This window comes from Bidens hawaiensis, unplaced genomic scaffold (assembly GCF_021521415.1).
Source record: "Bidens hawaiensis isolate Kalapana, Puna unplaced genomic scaffold, B.hawaiensis_p1.1 tig00010562_1, whole genome shotgun sequence".
Lineage (NCBI taxonomy): Eukaryota > Viridiplantae > Streptophyta > Magnoliopsida > Asterales > Asteraceae > Bidens > Bidens hawaiensis.
In genome coordinates this window covers 379,109-384,960 of record NW_027491805.1, presented here as the reverse complement: position 1 = coordinate 384,960, position 5,852 = coordinate 379,109, and positions in this window count along the sequence as shown.

The following is a 5,852-nucleotide window of genomic DNA, read 5'->3' as shown; positions in this document are numbered from 1 at the left end:
AATTTTAACACTTGAAACAGGCGAACTTGTTTCGCCTCCACTAACATTTGGTTCTTTACAAGTTACTTTAACTGGTACTGTCTGAGCAACCTCAAAGTCAACAGATTTCTGAACACTAGGGTTAAAAGTGTAATTGTGATTATAAGGTGGTGGAACCTCATGATAACCGATTCCTCCTCTCTTAGCAAAGGAACCTTGATCACTAACAAGGTGATCAAGAATAGCAGAGGAATTTCTGAACTGCTCTAGTTTTCTATTCAGTTCCACCACTTTTACCTGGTGATCAGCAATCTGTTTTTCTCTATCAGCAATTAGTTTGGTTTTTTCTTCCAAAACTTCATAGCTTAAATCAATCACTTCAATTTTTTCAGCAAGTTTTGTTTTTAGACTTTTAACATCTTTTTCACAGGCTTTTATTTTGACTTTATAGCTATTTTCTCTTGCTTTTGTAAAATGATGATCTTCTTTTAGGGTTTTAAATTCAGCATCCAACCTAACATACTGATCGGTTATAGTTGCTAATTGCTCAGACAAGTTTTCACATTTAGAACATGTTGGTTTAGAACATACCTCAGAGAGCTGGTCTTTAACATCTGCCATGAAAGCTTTTTCTTCTCCGGTAACCTTCTCACTTTCTTCAGTTTCAACCTTCGCCAAATTTGCCTGCTCAAAAGTTTCTTTAGAATGCAGGTTCCAGTTGTATTCACCATCTTCTCTGGACATCATGGCACTATAATCTTTTCTACCCTCATTATGCTGTGTAGACTTTCCTTGACCACGTTCTACACGCTCATTCCTGCACTCCTTAGCAAAGTGGCCGTTTTGCTGACAGTTGTAGCATCTCACCTTCGTCTTGTCAAACCCTGGCTTTCCACCGACAAACTTTCTTCCGGTCTTTCTCATAAACCGCTTCACTCTTCTTACGATCATAGCCATCTGCCATTGCAAATCCATTTCCTCCAGATCATTAGCATCAATCTGGTCATAGTCTTCATCCAACACAGCTGGATAAACAATCTTCCCTTGAATGTAGTTCTCATAGGAAGCAATAAAAGAAGCATAGAGACCAAACTGCTCTTCAGCAGACTTGACACTCATAGGCATCTTGGAGTAGTTGTTGCTGGGAATACTTGGAGAGTAACTACTCTTGCTTACCTGGGGTTGAGAACCACTCGATCCACCTGCTACATAGCAAACATCACCATTTGTGTGACTGACACATGACCCTCATGTGATGAGTTTGCGCCCGACTCTGCCTTCGAGTAGTAGGCAGCAGATTCAGTCTTCGATCCTGAGCTAGTGTTGACTTTAGCTCCATACATACCTGGATCTTGAACCTGATCCATAGGTGTCTCCTTTCTGACCATATTAAGCTCAAAGGTTCGGAGCTTGTTAACTGCCGTTTCTAGATCATATGTGGGAAAGTCTTTGTCTTCCCTCATCAGCACAGTGTACATCTCCCATTTTGGTGGGAGAGCATCTAGAAGCTTCTCAACTATTTCTTCTTCTCGGTAGGAAACTGAATAGTTGCTCAATTCAGTCATCAGATGTTAATATCGAGTGATAATATCATCTAAAGATTCATTCTTCAAATACTTGAAGACTGAGAACTGGGTTTTGAGCAATTTTATCTTTGAAGCACGGATTCCTACATTCCCTTCAAATCTGTTCTCAAGAGCTTCCCAAAGCTCTCTTGCTGACGTGTACTTTCTAAACGTATGAAGGATCTCTTGTGGAAGAGCCATAGTAATAGCAGCATGAGCCTTGCTCTCGGCCTCATACATCTTTTTCTCTTCTTCTTCCATTTTGCTATACTTTTTGATTTGATCACGACCTTCATACTCCATAACTGGTGGAATATAACCATCCTGGATGCATACCCACATCTTCGCATCCTGGTATTTGACGTATTGTATGAACCGATCCTTCCATGCAACGAAATCGGTTCCCTTCATCAATCTTGGGGCCTTAGTAGCTGACCCTGCTTCAACTTCCATCTTCACTAACTCAGAGATGTTAATCGACGACATCTTTCTCGAAAACAAAGAAACCCGAAAAAAATCAAAAAATCAAAAAATTTTCTGAAAAGTACTGTAGGCGAAGTTACGGATAACTTCGCTTAAGCCTTAACTTCGCCGCAGATTAACTTCGCTGAAGAACTTCGCAGATGATTAACTTCGCTTAAGGTAAGCAAACTTAGGAGGTAGGCGGAGTTGTAGAGAACTTCGCTGAGTTAGGCGAACTTGAGAAGGTAGGCGAAGTTGTGGATAACTTCGCTTAACCTTATATCTTCGCCGAAACCCTACGTATCCTGACGGCAACTTCGCCTGATGAACACGGACGTTTTTGCAGATCTGAAATCTGGATTTTACGAGGTTTTTGACGGTGCAAAGGCTTGAATACGATGGTAGGAGGTAAGATTGACTCAAAAACACAGAAAACATGTCCCGCGAATAGTCGAAACGGGACGATTTCTACACCCGCGTGAATATCCCGAACCACACAATCGAATAAATGCTCTGATACCAATTGTAGGTTCCCTGGATGGATCGCACGAGATATCTCGATCAACTCAGGTGCGGAATCCCTGCGTAGATCGTTACGAGTATAGAACACGAATCACACGAACACACGAAACGAACACCCGTTATATAATAACTCAAACACGTGATACGATATCACTATTACAGACTCTCGTCCTCACTTTACAATGAACTTGATAAACTGCTGAAACGAACAACTAATTGGAACTTAACAGAAAACCAAGCCGTAACCTAGGTATATAAATACACGACAACTTCGCCTGGCATGTTCAGGCGAAGTTGTCCATAACTTCGCTTGACTAACAAGTTCGCCTGTTAAGCGAACTTGTCAGTAACTTCGCTTAAACAAACAAAACATAATTAAACATTACAGACTCAATTACAGACACTAGACTATGAACTACTGACATTATGCACCAACAAGGACTATCAAAGCTAGTTGGGCCTACCGACACATCCCAAATCAGATATGCAAACCATCTCTTCTTTTATTATTATTTTTATTATTTCAAAAGTTTCAAGAGTTCGTTAACACAACGGTAATAATATCATTTCCTGCTTAACGTAGAACAAAAACAATTTTCAATGGACATTTTTTTTAAATAAAAACCTTTTTTTTAGTTTTTTATTTTTTACAACTAAGTAAAATAAATTCCCATCCCCACAGTTAGAACGAAATTGTCCTCGATGAGAACAAGGAAAAGAAATAAAATAAAAACTTAAAATAACAAAAAGTAAAATAGAGAACGTGTTACTACCCTGGTTTATATGCAAAATCTTCATCAGTTGTGAATCAATCGAGCGACCGTATAGCATTTCATTCGCGGCCGAAACCTCGGGAGAACTAGTTCCAAAACGCCATCAAAGCTACCATGCGCATAATTATACCTGCAATAACTCGAACTCGCTCTCATGTAGCGGCATACAAAACATAAAGCAAAAACATAAGAAATAAACATGTTTTTGTGCTTTTTGTATTTTTTTAATTTTTTTTTTTATAATTTTTAATAATTTTTTTAACTAACAAAAATAAAATAAATAAAACAGATAATAAAGAAAATCGTAATACACAATCTACAACTCGGGTTGTCTCATGAGTGATGCATCCAACACGTCTATGCCTCGGTGAATGAGTATAGGTAGAATACCTCGACTGTCTGTTCTGCAACCCGCTCGCCTATGTAATGCTACAACCTATGACCGTTCACCTTAAACTTCCTGCTCTGATCTTGTATCTCAATAGTGCCATACGGGAATACCTTAGTGACCGTGAACGGTCTCGACCATCAAGATTTCAACTTTCCCGGGAATAACCTCAACTGGGAGTTATACAATAAGACCTTATCCCCACACTCGAACTGCTTATTGCCCTTCAGCTTTCTATCATGCAGTTCTCTCATCCGCTCCTTATACTTAAATGACTGAGCATATGCGTGATCCTGGAGCTCTTCGAACTCCACTACGGCGGATAAATCAAGATTAACCCTCTGAAGGGTGTGGAACCAATCAGAGTCTTGTATGCTGTACGGAAGGCCCACAAAGCGTCATCTAATTTGTCGGACCAATCCCGACCATATGAACCAACCATTTATCGAGAATACGTTAGATACCCGATTACTCACTTCCACCTGCCCACTAGTCTGTGAGTGGTAGACGGCCGCAAGACGATAGGTGACACCATAGCGCTGCAACGCCTTATCCATATGCGAATTGCAGAAGTGAGTACCTCGATCACTAATCCTGGCTTTCAGGACACCAAAACGATCAAAGAGACTCTTAAGAAAATGCACAACCACTCGGGCATCATTCGTGGGCAAATCCTTGGCCTCAACCCACTTTGAAACGTAATCGACAGCCACGAGTCTGTACTTGTTCCCATGCGAAGATGGAAACGCTCCCATGAAATCTATTCCCCGCACATCGAAAATCTCACAAACTTGAATAGCATTTTGGGGCATTTCGTTTTGCGATGAAATGTTTCCGACACGCTGGCAACGATCACAACTCCTAACAAACGCATGCGCGTCCTTAAAGATAGAAGGCCAGTAAAAACCAGAATCAAAGACTTTCTTCGCCGTCGAACTCACACCGTGGTGACCTCCTGTCGGTCCTACATGACAATGGCTCAGAATCTACCATCCCTACTTGACATCTACACACCCCCAAATCAGCTGATCAGCACCGATGCGGAAAAGATACGAGTCGTCCCATAGGTAAAACATAATGTCAGCAAAGAATTTCTTCTTTTGCTGGTAAGGCATCTTCTGGAGGTACCCGTCAGCGAGATAGTTCGCGAAGTCAGCGAACCATGAAAAACCTTCCTCCTGTGCCGTAACAAACATGAGAATCTCTGTCGAAAAATGATCATCAGTCCTGACCCCCAAATCTCCTAATTCTGCTCCCTCTAGACACGAAAGATAATCGGCCGCCACATTCTCGGCCCCCCTTTTATCACGGATCTCAATATCAAACTCTTGAAACAACAGGATCCAACGGATAAGACGAGGCTTAGCATCCTGCTAGCTGAAGAGATATCGAATAGCAGCATGGTCCGTGTACACAATCGTCTTGGACAAAACTAGATATGACCTAAATTTATCGAATTCAAACACCACAGCTAAAATCTCTTTCTCGGTTGTGGTATAGCTCTCCTGTGCACCATTTAAGGTCTGGCTCGCGTAGTAAATAAGATAATAGTGTTTATCCTTCCGCTGTCCTAGAACCGCTCCGACTCCGAAGTCGCTCGCGTCACACATCAGCTCGAATGGTAACGACCAGTCGGGAGCAACCATGATCGGGGCGTTACCGATTTTGTCTTTTAAAAGATAAAACGCCTCGATACACTGCTCAGAAAAAATAAACGGAGCATCATTCTCCAGAATTTTGGTCACGGGTCTCGCGATTTTAGAAAAATCTTTGATGAACCGGTGATAGAACCCGGCATGACCTAGAAAACTACGAATGGATCTCACAAAAGTGGGCGGGGGAAGATTAGAAATGGTATCGACTGTTAAATCCTGAGATCTCAGATCTAAAGCTTTATTAACAATTAGCAGATCTAGTTTATTGTTGCTCTTAACAGATTATATGTTGTATATATATGTATTAATTGTATAAGTATGTGTATGTATAATATTAGATTGAATATATTAATATGAAGCTTGAGAGAGAGAGGAAAACTGGACAGAGTTTCGTTACTTTAATCTCCAAAACATAAATTAAACAGTGGACACCTCCACTATATATAGAAGACGGGTCTGATTCGTTAACATTCCATAATGAATCAGACACCAACTTCGTTACAATACA